This window comes from Parus major, chromosome 3 (assembly GCF_001522545.3).
Source record: "Parus major isolate Abel chromosome 3, Parus_major1.1, whole genome shotgun sequence".
Lineage (NCBI taxonomy): Eukaryota > Metazoa > Chordata > Aves > Passeriformes > Paridae > Parus > Parus major.
In genome coordinates this window covers 33,074,340-33,096,727 of record NC_031770.1, presented here as the reverse complement: position 1 = coordinate 33,096,727, position 22,388 = coordinate 33,074,340, and positions in this window count along the sequence as shown.

The following is a 22,388-nucleotide window of genomic DNA, read 5'->3' as shown; positions in this document are numbered from 1 at the left end:
TTAGCTTTAGCCAGTGGTGTCCCTGCTAGTGACAGCCAACAGAGCACTGGTTGGGGAACAAGGCATTTCCTTTTCAGATTCTTTTCTCACTAGTCACATATTGGGGGAGGAAAAATGCATTTAGCAAACAAGTGGGATAATGCTTCCCTGAAAACACTTTAAAGCAGGATAAGAGAACTGTAAGTTTGCTGTCAAAGATCTTTATGTGTTCCAATGAGAGCACAGTTAACAGTGAAAATTAAAACCAGTGCTCATCTTATCTTGCTGACAGCTTCACGAGCAGTTACTATTTTTTGAGACAATTCTTGCCTCATGTCTGGGAAGAGCTCTTAAAATGAGAGGGTGTTAGAAAATGTACTCTATGGGGAGGCTGTATTAAAACAGGTGTTTGTAGTTATTGAATACTGTTAGGGCAGTATAGGGAAACATTTTCAAGTAATACTTGCCAAAAATATTCAGACACTAAGGCCTTAGGGGTGGAATGAGGGAATATAGAGATTTTTTCATTTCAAGGGTAGACCCTACATTTCCACTTACCAATTACCATGTCCTTGCAAAGTTTACTGCTCTTGTCTATCAGTTCCTTAGGACTAGCATTTTTAGATCTATTTCTAAAGATGAATACATGAGTTCATGGGGCTCTCTGCTACTATGGAATAGATAAAATTATTAAATTGTATCTAAAGGTTTATATATTTTTTATTTTTTTTTTAATAAAAAACAGCTTAGAAGCAGAATTAATTATCTTTGAACCAAACTGTGATCTTGAGAGAAAATGGTATTATTAAAATTAATTAATTAATGTTTTAAACAAAAATGGGCAACATGAGATTCTGTATGGAGACATGGACTTGTATGAAACCAAGCACAAAGAACAAAAATTATATAAAAACTTAAACTTACCAGGTGACTTCACATTTCATTTTCAGCATCACTTCTGTGATTTATAAGTTGAGAAGAATTCATAGAGGAAAGAAACCAGATGTGGAAGTTGTGGTTTGGGTTATCCATGACTGATTTTGTTGAGAGACGAGGGAAATGACTGCAGATAATTCAGGAGGTTTTAAAATTATTTAGAAAATACCTTAATAAAATTATTGAAGAAAATGTCATAAATGGTATTTCCCAGTATAGAAACTGATTCATAAATGATCAGGCAGGATACCATATTCTCAGCAGACATTACTGGATTAGGATACTCAGTGAAGTGCAGAAAGTTAAGCAAAAGTATAGAAAGAGCTTTTGAAAGAAATCAAATGACAGAGATGAGCAAAAGTGAGGGGGAGTGGGGAGGGAGCACAGTGTCCCCAGCCGTGGCAGTAGGTGTGACAGAACCATGCAGCTGGTTCAAGGAAGCTTTAGCACAAAGGAGAACTGTAAAATGCAGGAGGCACATAAGAATTTGCCTGCAAGAATGGTACTTCCAGAGCCAATAAGAAGCTGTCCAGGAAAACATTTTTCCTGTTCCAAGGTGTGCCTCAGGTGGAAAAGGGACTACAGCCCCTCTGCTCCTTGGCAGGAGATGGCAGCTGGAAGTACGTGGGAGTTACTGCATGCATCATAATCACGTAATTTTCCACTCTGCAGAATAGCTGGAGTTTTCAAATAAACTGACTGAACCAATAGACAGTGCTTTCCATACAATGGGATAAAACCCTCCGAACAAATTCATATTCCCCAGTGCAGTTTATGTTTTCCTGAAATAATTTTTGGACTTCACAGAAAAAATTTCAGTAACTGACCAAAGATGCAGGTATATAATATTGTAGTATCATTACCTGCACACTTGGGAACTCAAATGCTAACAAAAAAATTTGCTGCACAATCATGTTCATTCTTTGTTTTCATACGTGGAAACCAGGCTCCTCATGTGATTGCTGCTGTCAGTATAATGGGCAGCTGAGCAGATGGTTGTTTAGAAAAATCAACTTTTTAAAATTCAACTTAATGCAGTGTTCTGAACACCTAATAAGTTGCTTTCTTCCCGTCACAAAAGGTAAAAGTGTTGCTTTAGTAATTTCTTGAGCTGATTTTCTAAGCGTACGAGCTCCTCAAATTTAGATCCTCTTCAACACCTTTGCAGGTTTAAAAATGCTGGGTTATATTGAAAGTCACATCTGAGGCTTCACTGAAGTTATTACTCTAGGGGCAGCAGAAGTTCAAATACAAAATTGAAAACACAGCTTAGTGGCTTATCTCAGCCGTAATGTGAGCCCCAGGCGTACAGACCTTTGGAGCCATGTTTCTAACTGCATGAGCAGGGTTTGCTCTTTGGTGCAAGCAACGTTTGTTGCTTGTAGTTTTGAAAATGTGTTTTCAGGCTTCCAAGCTGTCTGAGAATCTATATTCCTAACTTTGGCCAATTTAAGTATTTTATCACAGAATCATAGAATAACAGAATGGCTTGGGTCGGGAGGGACCGTAAAGATCTTCTGGTTTCAATGGGCAAGGAATCTGCTACCAGACCAGTTTGCTCAAAGCCCCATCCAACCTGACTATGAGCACTTCCAGGGGTGGGGCATTCACAATTTCTCTCTGCAGCTTGTTACAGTACATCACCACCCTCGCAGTAAAGATGTTTTTCCTGTTTAATCTAAAACTGCTCTCTTCAGGTTGAAGCTACTTCCCCTTGTCCTATCACTTGTAAAAAGTCTTTCTCCATCTTTCTTGCAGGCTCACTTTAGGTACTGAAAGGCTGCAATTAGGTTACTCTTCTCCAGGGTGAACAATCCCAATTCTCTTAGCCTTTCCTTGTAGGAGAGTAAAAAGCATTTTCAAAGTTAAAAGTGACATGAATAAAGAAATCCATAATTTCCCTTTTAATGGTGAAATTACTTGCTTTGGATTTTATGTCACTGGAAGAAAACTGTCAATTAAATTATGCACTTGTCCCTTAATGCTCCAGCAGTGAATTACAAGTTAAGCAGAGCTGGTCTCCATGAAGTCAATGGAAAGGTTCATGCAGCCAAAGTTTTGTACTTGTTTCATTTTGGTTTTCACTTGTATTCAGTTATGTAAAATTCAGAAAAGCTGTCCCCAGCACAAGTATTTTTAAATGAATTGGTTATAAGCTTTAGCCTGACAGTGCAAAAGCAATGATTTTAAAATTAGTAGGGAAAAATTAATCCTGACTGACATAAATGATTTCTTTTAATAGATATTTAAATTTCTCCAGATGAGGAAACACACTGTAATTTGTCTTACTGTTTAAAATGCAATGAGTGAAAAAATGGCAGGCATAGGATAGTAGGAAAAAAAAATCCATGGAATAATAGGTATGATTAAAAGCATATCTGAATGGAATTCCTAATTAAGAATTTTCTCCGGGGAGACACAGTGAAAAGCTTGACGCTAAATGAGTTTTGGAGAATCACTGCATGAACTGGTCTTAGCAGTTTCCTGAGCCTCCCAGATGGCAGTGTTGAGGACTAGCACAGATAATTTTACAAACATCAATATTGCTTTCAGGCTTTCACTGCAGTATTGAAGCCAAAGAAACAGTAACAATATTTTGCCTTCCAGTGGTGCTTTTCTTCTGAAATCTTTCAAGCACTTCACAAGCATTCATTCTGTTATGAAATTTCTATGAGGAAATATTTCATCCTGGTCTTACAGATGGGAAAAGGGACTCAGAAAAATCTTTTTTTCTCCCTACAAAGTGCTGAGACAAGGCTCTGCCATCACCAAAATCTCAGTAAGTGACAACACACAGCCTGGTGCTAATAATAACTAATAACTAATAATGCACAGTGCCCATATTTAATATCAAAGTTATCCCCAACTTTTGAGTCACTGTGACAGAGCCAGAGACCTGTGTCTTTCCAGACAGGTAAGTTTTGCTCACTTCTCTTTCCCCAGTGCACCTTGCTGGCATCTTTGGAGCTACTGAGATGTGGATACTTATCCCAGCAAGCTGCATTAGCTGGTCTTTGCAGCCTCCCCAGCAGCTGGTTGCAGCAGGAGACTAAATTGGAATTCTGGGATAGTCTCTTCTTTCTGTTAACCATGGAGCTGTCGCACACATAACCCTCAGTACTGTGCATATCTCAGAATTTCCATATCTCCTGAAAATTCCTTTTTTCAGGTTAATCCCTGTTTCTTTACAACACTGGCTGCAATGATGTGTTATCACTTTTATTTGAATTAATATGGTCTGCCTATGCTTGAGATGTTCTATTTCTCCATGCAAATTATCTTGGTTTATGTGCATATGCTTAAAAATGTCCAATTTTTTTTTATTCTGAAGATTTAATGGACTAACAGAGATTGTATCAATAGGCATGTTCAGCGACTGGTACCTGGGGTCTTAGATTTGCTGCTAATTTTGCAGTACTCCAGAAGCACTGATGTAGCCATGATTGTTCAATGGTGATCCCTGAGTTTTTCTGGGGAGTCAGAAAAGTAGCTCCTCAGGTCAAGAATAAGCATTTTGGAATTGTTTAACAAGCAAAGAATTGCTGTATCCTGTGCAATCACTGCCTCTCAAATTTCAGTCAAATGATGACAGCTCAGAGTAGAGTGCACTTGCCAGGTTGGCCTCTACATTTAAAGTAAAATTGAATATATTAGTTATTTTTTCGCTCCTACAATAAATAAACAAATGACAGAGACATCTCAAGAGGTTGAACAACCCACTGGTCTTGATTCCATTCACACAGAAACACAACAGAAGCCACAGAGTGTCTGTCCCAGTGAGACAGGCAGCTTCTGAGACATTCTGCTTTCTCCTGAAGAAGGTCAGGAAACGCCATTTGAGTGTATTAGACTAATATTCTAATATTCATTAGACATACCCTTCTGTATCTTCTATCACTTGACATGACAAAAAAGTCTGATTTTTTACTGTTTTGTTGTGAGTCTGAGATCAGTTATAAGTATTCAGGGTTTTTCCTTTTGTCATCTGGTGTGTGAGCAAATCTTGTTATGGATTTGACCACCATGAGCCTCACTTATTTGACACATTTCATCTATTTCAGGGTTGTCTCTTATGTGATACATTTTCCAGAAGCTCAGGCTCTGTGTTTTCTTGCAATTTAATATATTTTTTTCTCCCTGCCTTTCTGGTTGTTGGCAACTTCTCCAGTCAGCCACTTTTAAGAAATCCCACAGCAAAGTTCCTCAGGATAAGTACTTCTACTGTTCAAGCCATTTCCCTTCTGACAGCATCCATTACATTTGTACAGTCAGAGAAACATCATCCCATGGACAACACACAAGAAACAAAAGCAGTATTTCTGCTTGATATTTTTGTGCCTGTACTTATTCCCTAATTCTCTGTGTTTTCCAGGGGACCATCAATAAGAATTAATACATGTCAGCTGTGCTGAGCAGTGCAGTTAAATGCTTGTGTTGGGAAGCTCACCCTTTGCTGCAAAATGGCATTTGGTACTTATTGAGCTTTGCAGATTTTTCATGCTCTCAGTAACATGCATAATTATTTACATCAAAAGGCAAATCAGTGACCTATAACTGAGCTTTCAAAAATTATAAATTATCATATTTTACTGCTTCCAGGAGTTTGAGTTATCTGAGCAATGATGAACAATAGCCATTAGACAAGGAATGACCAAGCAGAATTAATTTAAATCGGCTTGAGATAGCTTTAATAAACCACTATAAATAAGTGATTTGTGCTGTGTAATCTCATCAGTAAAACACAGCAAGAGATTGTGCATCAACTGCTTAAATGATCTTATTGTTATTGCTACCACCAGATGCTTATATGGGCTGAGCAACAACTCTTCTTGGTTTCAGTGCAGCTGTGGATATCCAGCTCCAGTGAACAACCAGCTAGTGAGAGCTAAAGCAAGTCTGGCTCACTCAGGGAAGAATAGCTGTAGCAAAGGTCAGGTTTTGCCATGGGCAGGAGGAAGGCTGGCCAGCACCAGCCAGGTCACATAACAAAACTCCTAGTGCTGCAGGTTTCTGTGCTTTTGTGCACTTCAGAGAAGTGGGGGGAGGTGGGGGGGGGGCGGGGGTTGAGCTGGAAAATCTTGACAGAAGCCTGCTGCAGGCAGGATACTTACTGTCCATGAAATGAGAATGGAAAACATGTAAAGCAGCAACATCTCCTACCTTTACACTGAAAGAGTCACCAGCATTTGCTATTGGTTTTTTGGCCTTACCTCCACCATTTTCTTTTGAAGTGTAAGTCCTGTTTTTCCTTTCACTTTTCAACTCATCTAGAATGGTCCTAGATATGTGGTGGCTAGTCAGCAGAACTATCTGATCTAATGGTCTGAGAATGAGAAATACCATTTTATATGAGAAGAAGAGAGTACTGGATCAGTCTCCTAGTCTAGCTTTTCTTCACCTTGAAGGGAGACCCTTGCCCTCAGAGGAATTAAACCAAGACAGTTACATCTTTCTCCTATTTGACACTTATTGTTATAATCCTGATAGTAGTGGCCTTTGATTTCTACTATTCACATTTGCACTTCAGAACAGTGTGACACAAGGAAGTTCAATATCTGGTTTTGAGTGCTGTGCTGTCATCCCCTACAGGGTACTTTTCTCGTTGTCTCATCTATCTCATAACATTTTCCTGAACTTGGGGGAAAGAATGTGATTAAAGTGGTTTGTAAAAAGCTGTGGGCTTTTTTCATTATAATTCTTTAGAATTTCATTTCATCACACAACTAAAGGATTAAATCTGCCTTTGTTAACATTTACACTTCCCATGCACATTGAGGATAGGCACAGAGTCTAAAGTACCTGTTGGTCATTAGGGAGTAAAGCTTGAGGCCATAAGAAACAGCCCTTAGTATTTCAGCATTAGTCATGGTGTACAGTTAATGATATTAAATTAAAGTTCAAACTACAGCATGGCTTTTCTCAAGTGACATTAAAACCACCTCCTGATTTGCAGTGCAATATGCAATAGCTCCTGCTAAATTTCAGCTCTCCTGTCTCAACTGCACAACCAAATACAGGTAATTAATGCTGAGGGAGGCTGTGTAAATGGCTGACTTAAAAAATAACTGGTGTCTGGCTGAAAATTTTGGGCATGCAAGATGAATCAACAAAAATTACTTAGTTTTGTAGTTAATCCTATTTCCTGTACACACCAAATTTCTACCAGTTTCTTCAGATCGTGCAAATAAGGATTGATATCTTAAGGAATGGGGAACCTCTCTTATCTTTCTTCCTGTTTCTTTTTTATGCTATTTGCATATAGAGCTATTTGCTTTATCTTAATGAACTTTTTTTAGTAATACGAGGAATTCATAGTGAAACACTTGGAACAACTAGTTAATATTTTGCAAGAAACTTCTTGTAAGCAATTCCCTGCACCTTTGCCAATGAGCTTTGATGATAATTTGGAATGTGAGATAGGATTTCAAACCATACATACATATGTATTTTTGATACTAAGGAAGGAACTAAGACTTCTGCTAGCTGTGAAAAGAAATTGAACATATGAAACTTATTTCACACACGACTGACATCTGGAGAATAAATGCATTCACCACATTTCTGCTGAGCACACTTTAGTGATTTAAAGATTTAGATTTTTATTCCATAGACATTTGAAATATGGCATATGTGGTTGAGAGAAAACATGTGAAATCGTGTCTAAAATCATTATTTCAGATATGATATGAAATCATCATTTTAGATGTTTCAGATGCAAAGAACTTGGAATTTTTCAATTTCTTAATTTTTTTGTTTTCCCTTTAACTCCCATGCATCTCTGGAGATTATGCTGTGGCTCAAAGCTGAAGTGCAAAGTGATTAGGAAGATTTGTATTATATTGATTTACCTTCCAGTACTTAAATCAAAGGTTCACACTGCTGCATTTAGCTGTTTACCCTTCACTAACACCTACTCTATTACCAGGCATACAGGTAATGAGAACTGCTAAAAATCAACTCATTTATTCTAGAATGAGTGCCTGCACTATGCTCTATCAAGTCAAAATGTTACCTGTGTCAGCCCACATCCATACTGAGGATTTTCTAAACATCTGTAAGGTTATCCTGGTTATTTACCATAGATGGACTCTGAGACAATAGTTGTTGGGATTCCTGGCACAGATACTTTGCTTCTCTTGCTTCTTCATCTTTCCCAGCCTAGAAAGAGGGGAAGCCTTAGAAAAGAAGTGCAGATGCTGAGGTTTTCTCTTTCTGTGCCATCTAGTACCAGTGTTCAGCAGCTATTTCTTCTAGCAAGTTCTCTGTCTCAATTCCAAACAAGTAACTCTTCTCACCCTCTACACATCACCAGATGGCAACCTAAATGCTGTTGTCTGGGAAATAATACACGGATAGACAAGATCCATTCATACATGTACATTAGTGGAAGGATTTCTACCCTTACTTATATTGCAATACAAACATGTCCAGAACTTAAACACTCATTGCTACTGAAATGAGGGAGCCAACTGACTGTGGTTGTTGCTGTCAGGTCTCTGTCCCATCCACCATGTGCGTCTCTCCAGTACAGACTCTTGTTTCTCACCAAAGAGCTCAAAAAAAGCCAGCACACCAGTCTAACACTAGCTCTGCTGCTGAGTGAGCACGTGGGAGTTACTGAAATCTCACATTGTTGAGGAAAATAGAAAAGTAAACATAAACTAGGAAAGAATGTAGAGATTTTGTATCCCCACACTAATGTTTCTTCTCTTCTCCCCATCTCTCCTTTTTTTTCCTTCTTTTTTTCATGAAAGCTACACCTGTTAGCCTTCAAATCAGCCAGCATGTGACACAAGCCATCCAGCTGTGTGGCAGATGGCTGAACTGTGCTTTGTCCTATATACATCCCTAAGAAATTATAAATAAATACCAAACCTGATACAGTAAGTGACTCAGCCTGGTTTGGTAACTGGCATCTGAATAGTTCTGGGCTTTTTAAAACTGCAAAATTGCCTTGCTTGACTCAAATAGATGTCAAAATTCTTAAAAATGGGTCTTGTATTTAAAAGCTGTTGAAGCTGCTGTTCATGTAGCAACATGCACTAAAACTCCAGTGTTGTCTCCTTCAGGGATTCTCAAATCCTGGGTGATTTAGTGGATCTCGGGTCCTCCATGTATGATGTTTCCTTATCCTTACTGATTCACTTGCCCTGGCTCAGTCTCTAGCTATTATTATTTTCTTTCACTGCTATTAGGGAGCTACCCCAAGTCCATCAGACATGCAAGTAACTCCTAACTTTAATTTGACTCCAGGTGAACTCAGTGGGGTGTCTGCTCATCATTCTTTACAGCACTGGTAGTTTCATAGATTTGGGTAAGAGAAATCATGGGAGAGAACCTGAGTGGGATCTAACTGATCCTGCAGACTGATCCAGCCCTTGGTGTCTTGGGACACTTCTTGGCATTACTTCAGCTTCTGGAGCATTGTAAACTGAAAAACTGCAAATCAAGCTACAGCTTTACTGGGAATGTAAATGTTACAATTATATTAACATAATATTCCTGCCTGAACCTATGCTATTGAAAAAGGTGCTTTCCAAATGGAAACAGAAATAATAGATGCAAATCTGACCTTTTCTACTGTCTATCTGCATAAAGATGCATGGCAGGTTGTGCAGCTCTTTCACTGTTATATCTGCTCTTTGCTGCAGTGATGTCTGAAATACCCCGGCAGCTGTCCATTTTCACAGGTCTAATTTCTTTCCAGGAGAGATACCAACTATGATGAGGTATTCCCAGGCTGATCCTGTCAGTTTTAATAACTTGCTCAGTCCCATCCTATTACACCTTGAGAGGAGGTGAAACAGGTGAGAGGAGGGGGTTGGTCCGTCATTGTCTCTGAGTCCGACCAGAAGACCTGACTGAGACCACAAGCTCTGGCTCACTGCTCTAGACTGTCCCAGAGTAGGGAGAGAGGATTTCATGCTGACCTGGACTTTCACAGCCCTACAAGAAATCATGGTATACCACATATTTGTTAAAGACCATGCTGTCATGACCATTTCTGCCTATTTTTCTGCTCATGGCTCTGGAATAAGTCAATTTCTGTGGGCCTGTCTGTAAAGCTCTGTATTCTGTGACAAGTACGCAGTCTGAAATATTCAGGTTAGAGGCTGAGTCAATACACTGCCCTTTTAGTGCTCCAAGTCATCCTTGTAAGGGAAAACTGGGCCTCTGTAGAGGATATATAAATATCTTTCTGTATCTTCACTGCTAAACATCCCCCATAGAAACACCAGCTCAGAAGATGAAACAATATTTCTTCTTTTATGGATGTTATACTCATGAAAGCTTGTGAGAGAGCAGTTTTGCTTTTGATCCACTGCTTTTTTGACTGCAATCTTGTAACTGGTATCACTTGTCACCCCAAACAGTGCTCTGCTCCTTGGGTTTTTTCAAGTTTGATGGTATCAACTGAGAAATTATAGCAAAAGACAGCAGACAAACCCAGCTAGTCTGGTCCATTAAGTTTTTCTTAGATATGCATCAATTCATCAGGTTAATTTTTAAAAGATACAGTTTATTTTTGTTTTAGAATTACTTCTGGATTTGCAAATTCTCTTGCTGGTTTTACTAGACATATGACTAAAAGGATAATGTGTTTAAGAAGATGTATTCAAAATTTGGGTTGTGGTGAAAACTGGCATGTTAAATGGAACTGATCGGTACATTGCCCTCTGTAACAAAAAAAAACAAAAAAAAAACCAAACACCCAAAACCAACATGCTATGTAGATTTATGGTGAAATTTTCAAAAATGACACATCTAAGTATATTCTGTAAAGTCGAGTCTTTGGATGCCAAAATTAGAGGTAGTTAAGTCACTGGTCACTTCAAATCTTTATGGCAGTAGAAACAATTAAACTGGTCACTTCTTTATCTTCACTCTAGATCTAACTTTGACATTAACTGAGATGAATTGATTTATTCTTTAGGCAAAACAGCATCTAGAATGACAACTGCACTGCTGTGATAGTGGCCACTGCTATTACCAGAGCAGACTGGTAATTGTTTCTCTTGTTAATTGTTTCTTTTTTTGAGCTTGGATCAGCTCTTCTGATCTTGTTCTACTTCAGTAGCAGCTAAGTGAGCAATTTCAATTAAAAAAAAAATTTGAATAGTGATTTCTTATGACTGAGAAGAGTTGATTTCTTTTCTTGACCTTCATCCATGCTGAAGTGATTTCTATTCAATTCCCCTGTTGGTAGGTTGTTCAGTATGGTATCATCCCAGTTCTGAGCCACACAAGCTGTATTGTACTGCTCTTGTACGTACCTGGTACTGCTCTGTTCTGCCTCTCTCTCTTGCATTCACCATTGAAAACCTCTACTCGAGAATTCATTCGTCTTTATTTAGACATTAATTTGACAGGCGTCTATTTTTACACACACACACATTACACACATATATATATATAGAAATGTATTTAAGTTTGACATATACAGAACCCATATATAACTACATTGATAAATATTATATTAGAACAAAGTCCCATACAAGAAAAAACAAACAAACAAACAAACAAAAATGAACACAAAAAAAGCCACAACAAAATTAAACTTATGGACTTCTGTCAGCTTTCTGGTATCTTTTCACTGTCCTTCAGATATGGTTGCAGTGCAGATGAAGGTATTGCTCTGCTGAATGATCACCTCTTGCTAATATTTAAATTAAGTACATTTTTCATAATAAAATGTTAATTTCTCTTTCATCATCTGCTTTCCCTGCACTGATTTCCTGGCAATTGGACATTTTCAAATATAAATGAACACCATTATAAACTAATCAACTGTTCTGACTGCAGACAGGAAAAGGAGAAGAAAAGGAAAGAACTCTAGTATAAAATAATAAAATCACAGAATCATAGAATGGCTAAGGTTGGAAGGGACTTTAAAGATCATCTCATTCCAATACTCCCTGCCATGGCACACCAGGGTCAGCATCGACTAAACTAGGTTGCTCAAAGCTCCATCCAACCTGGCCTTGGACATTTCCAGGGATGGGACACCCACAACTTCTTTGGGCAACCTGTTCCAGTGCCTCACCTCTCTCATAGTGAAGAATATTTCTTCCTAATACCTCATCTGAATTTACCCTCCTTCATCTTAAGACCATTCTCCCCTTGTCCTGTCACTACATGTCAATGCATAGCTCTCTCTCCCATTCTCTTTTATGACCCTTTTAGGTGCTGCTATAAGTTCTCCCTGGAGCCTTCTTTTCTCCAGGCTGAAAAACACCCACTCTTTCGGCCTTTCCTCAGATAAGAGGTGCTCCATCTCTCTAATTATTTTGTTGGTCCTCCTCTGGACTTGCTCCAGCAGTTCCATGTCCTTCCTGTGCTGAAAACCCCAGAGGTGTGTGTAGCACTCCAGGTGGGGTCTCACCAGAGCAAAGTGGCAGAGTCCTCTTCCTCAACCTGCTGGCCACACTACTTTGGATGCAACCCAGGATATGGTTGGCTTTCTGGGCTGCAAGCACACAACTTTCATGGCTGCACATCTGGCATACCATCATGAATACCTGTGAGATTCATGGATGACTATAAAGCAACATTTTCTAAGAATGTATTTAACAGATATTGTATGTAACAGGTATTTAACAGAACTTGAAATTCTGGAAATATGAGTTACAGAGTTGTCTTTTGCAGGCTAAGCATTGTTTCAAAACAAACAAGTTTGTATGGAAATTTATGACTACAGAGTCCACAGATTCTCCTGAAGCACCAAGTAAAATCCAGAAAACACAAATCTCTTCCAAGGAGAATTGGGCTCCTGTGGCAGAAGGCAGTGATTTCTATTTCAGATAAAGCGATAGAATCGGAGTTTGGCTTTCAGGATCATCTGCATTGTCACTAGATGGCACATTGGTCTAAAGTTTCAGTGTATCGTTAGAACAAATGCACAGACAAACAGCAAGTTATAGATGGGAACCAACTAGTAATTACATAGCTAATTTCTCTGTGTGTGCATGTGTGTGTGTGTACACATGCCAGTGTGTACAAGTCTCAGGTATGACATATAGAATTAGAGTTGTGTGGATGCTTTTTCTGAGACTTTTTCTTCGTACATAATATAGTTATATTAGATACAGACACTTGATGTTTATGAACTGGTGTTCAAGGCAGGGATGGGGAGACAAAAAACATCAAGATGTGTGTCTGACTACCATCTGTATGTTCTTATCTGTTTCATGCTTGAAGCAGGTGAAGATCAGGCCAGGCTGTACACTTCAGTGCCTCTTTGAAGCAGTTTTTTGCTATCAAGGACCTCATATTTAAAAGAAGGTTCAATATACCTTAGGAAAACTACTCTTAAATGACTAAAAAAAGTGGTCTGTACAGAACAGATAATAAGGAATTTAGTTGGCAGGTAGAGAGGGGTAGGCTTCCTCCAGTATCTCAATAAGGTGCTTTCAGATGTTATTTTAGATGTCTTTTCCTGAAATTTGAAAAAAGGCAATGAGTCAGAGCCCAGAAGGCTCTTTTGTGTGTTGTGTTGTGTATCTATTGCCTTTTTTTTAAGCCATGAATAACTGCCCCATATTCCTAACTACTGCCATTTCCCCCTGCCCTGTCCCTTCTCCTGCCATTCTTTATGAATAAACTATTTGCTGGCTGAGAAACCCACTGCAGCTTAGAGAAATGGGTATCTTGCTCATGAATTTCTGCAATGCACTGTGACTAGCAACACATTTCAGATATTTGTTTTCTCACTTGTGGGAAGAAACTTCTTTTTCAACAATTTCCAGTGCATTCACTTTCTTTTACAAGATTTTTATGCCTTCTTGAGGAAGACACATGCAGAGATTACCTTACATAATCTCTTTTGCTCCTGGCTATATTTCTCTTTACCTATTTTCTGCTGTTGTTTACCAAATGAGTCTGGTATTTGTATACTGAGAAAGTGCTTGGTTTGGGGATTTGAAACTGCTGGGAAATTTGATTATCAGAAGTAATTTCAAATTCTGAATTTTCAAAATAAGGCAGAGGTCAAATACATATTAAAAACACGGATTGAGGTCTATCTATGGAGAAGGTGTTGCGTTTCTTTGATTAATAGCATAAGCACTCAATTTACCCTAACTTCTCAGCTCACTGGAAAGAGCCAGGAATGTTGAGAAGATTACTAAAGTATAGAAATAATTTTTGTTCTTGGTAAAGCTGTTCTGTACTGAAGCAGAAAATTCATGGGAGACTCAGCACATCAGGTTTATTTTGAATTCTACTGTGCAGTAAAACTGATCTTGATCTTAGATGAATTAAGTGGTGTTCCATTCTGCCCCATTACTTTTATCCTTTATGTAATATGTATTTTTGTCCTGAGGTGTGGGACTGGGCATTTATAATAACATATATTAAGTGAAAATTCAAATTCAGATAAAATCCAGGGAAAAAAGGTTATTAATTCAACAACTATTCTTTTTCTTTCACATTACAGAAATTGATTTTGGTAAAAAGACCTTTACAGTTGGTGCAGTTTTAAAATGAGAGGTGCATCTCTGCAGTTGAATTCATTCGTCTCCTTAATTCTGAAATATTACTTGATTTTACCAAGTCTAGGATAGTCTTGAATTTTTAACCTTCAGGAATTAGCTAACAGTTCTGCTGTGATCTTTGGGTAGGAATTAAAGGGACTGTCCCAGTTCTTGAATTAGTGAAAAGCTGTAGGGATAGTCACCAATGGTAGTGTCTTTTCACCAGAGATTTTTTAAAGATGGGCTGAATCTTGCTTAGGGTGATGCTCTCATCTTATATACTCATGAGAAAAAGAAAACAGATGAAGGCGATCACACGGTGCAAGTTGTGGTAAACAGAAGAATGTGTCAATATTGCTTTTGTGGATCCATGGAGAGTTTATCCTTTGTCCTCTGGAAGAGAAACCAAAGATGAATCTTGCTTGTCATCTCTATGTGAGCATGGGAAGGAGTCAAGATTTGTTGGTTTGTGTTTTACTGGCTGCTTCTATATGGGATGAAGAACATGTATGTCTTCAATAAATGAGACTTCTTGTTCTGTTCAGTGGAACAAAATTACCCAGAAAGAAAAGTCATTCACGAGTAGCCTACAAGGAAGCCTGACAACATGGAGGTAATCTCTCTTTTTAGGGCTGTTCATCCATTTTTCTTATATTCCTCAAAATTTCTCTGAAGCCAGTGGAAGATTAAGTCAAGGAATTTAGGATCATATCTTAGATCTCATCTAAGAGACATTCATCTAATCCTTTCTCAGGAATCTCAGGAATTGGCATACTTATGATTTTGCTCTGATTACTTGTTGATAATAGATGTTTTCACTCTGGTGAAATAATAAAGATCTGCGCCTTTATCAGTAAAGAAAAATCATAGAAGTTACAGAGAACACCCAGAACACAAATAAAAATCACAATGAAGACTCAGTGCACTAAAGGCTAAGGGGCTTCTTCTAAAGGCAACTTAAAATATAGACAGCTTAAACCTTCCTCATAGGTGATAAATAATGTCAGCAAAAATCCTTTCCAAAACTATTATTTTGGAATTAGCTATCAAATGTATCAATAGTTTCACTCCAGTACCTTTCATTACTGCAAAGTTAATGGAAAAGTTATTGATCGGTAGTTCAAGCTGTTCAAATTAACTTTGTGCAACAGTAGCATACAGAGTTTAACTACCCGTGAGGAAGCACTTCACTGGCATAGAGATTCCTGTTTCAGGTAACACAGTCACAGCAATATCTTTCACACACTGTGTCATTCTACAGCATAAGCTTTGTTGACGACATTCCTTATTTAATTTGCAATCCATGAAATGATGTTACTGGTATGGACTTTTTTATATGAGGAAAACACTTGCTATCTCTGTGCCAAAACTGTGACCCAAATGCCTCCAAGAACTGGGGAGAAAAAGATGGCCTATTCTGAATGTCAGACTTGTTGACACTTTTCCTCATTATCTTTGCTGTCAGTAACTCACAGAAGACCTGTGTGTCTTGGGCACTAGCTTGCAACAAGGTGCTGCTAGAACTTATTTCTAGGCAGTAGCCCAGCTTAGTAAGGTTCCCATCATATGAGTCTGCTGTGTTTTATTGTGTTTATTCCTCGATGGTAGCATTTGGTATAAATTGGTATAAATTAGGAGCTCTGGGAGAAAACTTACATTTCTTAGATTTTGAAGATGGTTTTCCAAAATCTTAGTATCAGTCACATCACCCAAAGTATTTCCTTTTGTGCCTAAAAAATTTTTGTTTCCAACAAAAATGAATTCAAATATGTCATCTGAAGTTTAGAGAAGGAAAGTGAAATAGTGGCAAATGTAGGGTTTTAGAAATCATGCCATGTTCTTCAGTTGCATCAGCTACTTTCTCCCTAGTCTGATTCTTGGGGTAACTAACTGTGAAATCATGTGAAATCTGTTTTCCTGCTCCCTGTTTACTTAGGAAAAAGCCCCATGGCAATATTCTGTATCAACATGCTTATCCTATTTAAACTGTCATATAAGCAATGAAGACTTTGCATCTTGAGTTTCTTTTTGTCTTTGAGGAATGCCCAGAGTCTGAACTGTCATCTACAGAGAAAATACTCCAGCATAGGTTCACCAGCAGACCAGCTACATGTCAAAATAAGAAAGAAATCCTCATAAGGCCAGTTCCAGTTAACAATAGAGCATACTTATCACTTGATCCTTTTTTGAGCAAAATATCTACTTCACAATATCACATGGATTATGTGACATTTTAGGTCACAGTTGATTTAGAAACACAGCTGTTCAGACAAATTTGATCTGCTGATGTTTGGCTGCAACATTAATTTTGTCTTTACTTTGAGCTGTTTATTACACGTTGGTCATTAATCACAGAAAATGACTGATACTCTGAAGGTTAATGCTTGAATGCCTTCTTCTAAAATTTAAAAATATTTCTGTGTTGAAGTATATTCCACTGGCATGCAAGATTGAATTAAATAAATGTTGTGGTTCTGCTGATATAGGATACTGCTGATATATGTCTAATTAATGTACTCCAGATGTCAGCACTATTAAAATCTGCCTGTGATGTGCATAACGGGTAATTTGTTACAACGAGCAAAATACCTGGTTTTCAGATAACCAGATTTTAAAAAACAAAACAGATATATTTTCATCCTAGAGCATAATGAATAACCCAGTAGAGTCATACTGTCAGTAAAATTCATTCCACTGGGGAAAGTTAGTGTTGTTCTATCATTTACGTCAAGAAATACCTGATTTGTGTTTAAACACTGTAGAGCCTGCCATTAACTCTCTCCTTGCTACCCACAATCTTCCAAACACTTGTTTTTAACGAATATCACCACCCATAAAATATTCATGCTTCATGGCAGTAGTAATTCATTACTCCTCACCAAATAAATGCAGTTAAACCATTAGCTGAAGGTTCTCATGCCCCCAGGGACACTTTAAATGTAAGGTTTATTAGGATGCCTTGGTATATGTGCAGTGCTTTTTGGTGATATCATAGCTGTGTTTCAAGTTTCTAACAAGGCACCTCACATCAGGAGAGCCCAGTGGAGGGATTGTCAGGCTGCCTCCTGCAGCACCGCTTTACAGACTGTCATGGTGTAGTCCATTTGCAGACTTTGAATGCTCTGGGACATAACCATGCTCATCTTCCTTCTGCAGACAGTACTACAAGCTCCAGAGCTTCTGAAAGAATCTGGCTGGTTATTTTTCAGCTATGAGAATATAAAAATACAGTGAAAACAAGCTTTCAGGTCTGTTCTCATGACATAGACTTGAAAAAAAGCAAAAAAACTACATTAGTATAGTATGTCTAAACTTGTCACACACAATAAGGAGTAAACAAGAAACTTCAAAGATAAGCAAGAGGAATATCTTTAAATAGCTGAAAGGTGGATGAAGTAAACATCTGATGATTAAATACTGAGGTCATTAATAAAAGAACGGTCTTGAATTAGTCATTCCCTTTCTGTCTGTGGGATATTAAACAGTTGCAAAGCTAAAGACAGAGGCAGTGCAACTGCGGATCAACTCTGAGCTGAGGTACTCTCAACAGTGTGAAACACAGAGCAATACCTGTACTCATTGTGCTCTTCCTTGTCACCCTGAAAACTCAGCTTCTGAGCTTGCTGACATAGTTTTCTAAGGACAGTAACTATAAACATAGAGATATGTTTACATTCCTTCTGTTACACGTCTTGTGATGGGCATCTCTCATGGCCAGTGCAGTGGGAAGGTGTTATCCTGACCATCCAATCCCTGGCCGTGGTCAGAAGCCTATAAATCCTGGGAGGAAAAATAAACTTTCTCTTCCTTTCACCACACCTTGAGCTGTATCCATGTGATCTATTTGTATCCAGCGGCAACACTTCCTCACAGTAGTTTTATAGTGGTGCAACCCCATTGAGATTTTACCTTTCCTTGGTTCCAAACCAACAAGTTAATCTCACAAATGCAAATTAGGGGTCTCATGATCTTCCTGTACAGAGTCCTGACATTCAACTGGGGTGCAGGATAGAGAGATGCCCTGCTTTTAAGTAAAGTGAATTGGTTCCAACTGTATTTCATGGATCTGTGAATAAAATAACATTCACCAAATCAGAAGGGAATTCTGATTTTTTTAACAGAAAGAGAGCAGTGAACATTTACATATTAAAGGGGTTAATGTTCTTCTCTTTAAAAACAACAGTTTTTTACTGCATGCATCTCTTCACCCATTCAAGTTAAGGAGGCCAAAGACCTGGGAACCACTATATACCCCTTTACAGAATTTATCTGTAAAATTGTATGAGGTGATTTTTCTACTCAAAGTCACTTCTCTCAGGAACAGCCTGGTTTTCACTTAAAATATGCCAATAATGTAGCAATGATGTTTCAGGCTCTGTACTGAGGCTTTTTCCTCAAGTCTCAAGTACATGCCAGTCTCTTAATTTCATTTCTGTACACATTTAGCTTGCAATAAGACTGTCAAGAAGGTGAAAGTGACTGCCTCAAGGACAGACAACCCTATACCTTATTATCCTTACAGATTCTTGGATGTGTGTCTTCCGACCACTCTGTCACTCCTCTTACTGGAAGATGGATGTCATTTTAGAAAGCCTTATTCAGCATTAAAGCCCCATTTTTCCCTACGGTGTACCAGCAAGGACCTGCTGATTTCTGATGTCCAGGTAACACCCATTATAGAAAGCTAAGGATGTGTTCCTATGCAGATAATTTCTCAGAAAGGGACACTTTATCTCTGGTGAGCAGATGATGAGAAAAGGCCAAGCACCATAATTTTTGCTTCAGTAACAAAACAATCAGTCTTCATAATGCAATCTCACTAAGTTGGACTTTCATAGGTTTGGGTAACAGTGCCAAATGAACAGTCATGAAAGACAAAAGACATTAGCCAGCAGTCCAACAAAGCCTCCTATTTGTGCAATTTGAAGATGTGACTGACAGTGCTCCCAGCATCTGATCTTCAGAAACAATTCCCAGCTGGCCTATAATGCATTAAGGCTGTTGCTACATTTACGAAGTAGCAGTACATTTAGTGCTTGGATTGTGTTTTTTCCTGTCTTTTTTTTATCATGGGGAGTACCACCTTGGGGTGGGTGATGCAGGAAATACAGTGTCGAGAAAGAGATGCAAAATAACAAAGCCAAAAACACGTGGCAAAACACAAAATTTCCCCTTCTACTGAACTCAGTACTGATCTACCAGGAAATCCTTCTCTCTTTCTTCCAAAGATGCCTTCACATTAATTTTTAAATTACAAGTTGAAGCTTGTTTAGTGATTGAAGTACATTTACTTGTCATCAAGAATTTCCTAAGTTACCATGTTTAAGCACATGTTCTCAGTGCTTTAAATGCAAGAAAGAGGAAGCCCCCGATCTGCAAAAAGTTTTTATTAAAATGTGCAGACACACACAAAAGCTCACACAATTTACATGAACCAATTAAATGGCACACTATGCGCCTAACAGGCATAGTTAAAGTTGAAGATAAAATTAAATTAAATTTTATTTGCTAAATGAATTGACCTTTACCAACACAATCTATAAAATCAATTTAGCATACTGTAACCCTTGCAGATTGGTAGTCCTTTCACACCAGGAGTCTAAAATAAGCACAACAGGCATTTCAGTACCCGGTAACATATCATTAAAACATGTCCCAAGGCATTTCACAACCCATAAACAGAACAAACATTAGCAATCAATTGCTCATTATAACCACCACATGGCCTAGATGTTATCTTACACAGCATCTTAATTTTCCTTGACCCTAGCTCCATATTGCTCTGGAGAGGCCTCTGATGTGAACCAGTGAAAAATTCCTTCAGCAGAGAACTTCAGCATGCCAAATATTTCTCTTTAGTTTTGGAAACATGGTATCTTGGTGTGAACTTGAAGTTCTGGAAAATATTGTAATATTTGAATTTTGGGTTTCTGAATCAAGTGCCATTTTTCCTTCAGTCTCTCAAAGAGCACCACATGCTGAAAGCATATTTGAATTTCTTCAAGGTTGTATGGTTTGTAGATAGGCTTTTGCTAGCAGCTGGGAAAGTCACAGAGGGAAAGTCACAGAGAGAAAGTCACAAAACAAAGATAGTCAAAAGCATCTTCATGATTGCTTCATCACTGACAAAATCAAAGAATAATAAATGCCAGATGTTCTGACAATCCTGTGCTGCAACTTGGCAGTGCTCTGCAGTGATGTTCATGTGGTTTCCCAAATCCACAACACAGTACTCCTCTTGATTAACAAGCCTCTTGGCTTTTGTCTGAGCACAAACTACATCCATTTGACTTACACTACAGTGGGAAAGCTACTTTATCTGAAAACCGTAATTAATTTCAGGTACATTCCTAAAACAAGAGTTAGCAGTTGGCAATAGCAATGTAACTCTTCATCCCTAGCAATGAAACAGTTGCTTGCCAGTGCAGTTGTAGTGGTCTGGGAAAGTTGTATCTCAGATGGCGAGAGAAACCCACATTTGTGTGGAGTGCAAAAGGTCTTTTTCAGACCCTGTGGCTTTGCCTCTGGCACAAAACCAATCTGGGTTAAGACATGAGATTGAGTAAGTTATCATTTATCCTTCCCACTGCTTAGGTCCTGACATAATTTTGGTTTGTGACAACTAGCACTCTCTGAGACAATGCCTAGGAACAGTCCAGAGAAAAGCATGCGCTAGAGGCCATTTTCAATACACTGTGTGAACAACCTATTGTAAAGGTTTACTTCCTTTGTCCCTTCACTATCCTTCAGCACTGTCCTGACAAGCTTTGTCAGATGCTCCTACCTCAGAGAGGCAGGATTTTGTCTCACTCCTCATAGAAGCCAGAGGTGAATGTTGGTCAGATGCTAGTCAGTGTGAATGTAGCCCAAGCTGCTGGAATTCTGAGCCAATGTCTTTGTTTTATTTACAACAATAGAAGATAGCCTGCTCATTTACTTTCTTGGAACAAGCAGCTGCTCTTAGCCAAGTTCAATCTACAGATGAGCATGATTCTACTATGCTGCAGTTCACCAGTGAAAAGAAAGATTGACAGGAAAGGGAGTAGCACATCGTATTTTTCAATTAAGTCTTCTAACGACCACTCTGTCCATTTTGTTTCTATTTTCTAATATTATAGATTCTTCTTTGATTTTTCTGACTGATTACTCTCACAAAAAGAAATATTAAGACTGTGCTTAAGAAGACTATCACTGAAACACACCTGGTTTTGGCCAAAGAAATATCCTCAGTGTATTAAGCCAAAAAAGCTACACACAGTAGACAGTGGATTGAAACAAATTCTACCCTCAGGGTTGTTCAGGAAAAACTATGTCAATTTCTTGAAAAGATTATTTTGAGCTTTTCTTGGAAGGTGATTTTTTTTTCTTTTCACAGCAGCCTATTTGGTACCATATTTTAAATGGTTGACTAAAAGAGTATCTTAGCTATGGCTGAATATTTTTTTATACAGTGCCAAAGTCTCCTCTGTTTCTCACTTTGTGATCCCAGTGGAGAAGGCTGAGGGTGAACGAGAGGTTGGGAAGGGACACAGCCCCAGGACAGCCTACCCAAACTGACCAAAGGGATGTTTTAGACATATAGTATCATGACAACAGCAAAATAGAGGGGAGTTTTTCCAAAATAACTGTTTATTAGTGACTATCTGGGCATTGGTGTGCTGGTGGTGAGTGATTGCTTTTGTGTCACTTGGGTAGCTTTCTGTTTTACCATTTTTTTGTGTTTATTTTCTTGGGTTTTTTTTTCCATTTCCTTCACTTATTACATTGTTCTTATCTTGACCTTTGGGGTTTTTAATCTCACTTCGGTCTGTTTCGATTGTCTCCCCAAGTCCTCTGGGGGAAGTGAGCAAGTGATGGGGGGGGCTTAAAGTCAGCAGGGATCAGCCCACCGTAGACATAATCATCTGTCTGTCAGCCTGTCCATCTCTTAGAAATCCTTCAGATTTGAATCCTGACACCAGACAATGCCCACACGCATGGAATGGAACGGGTGTTTGTGTC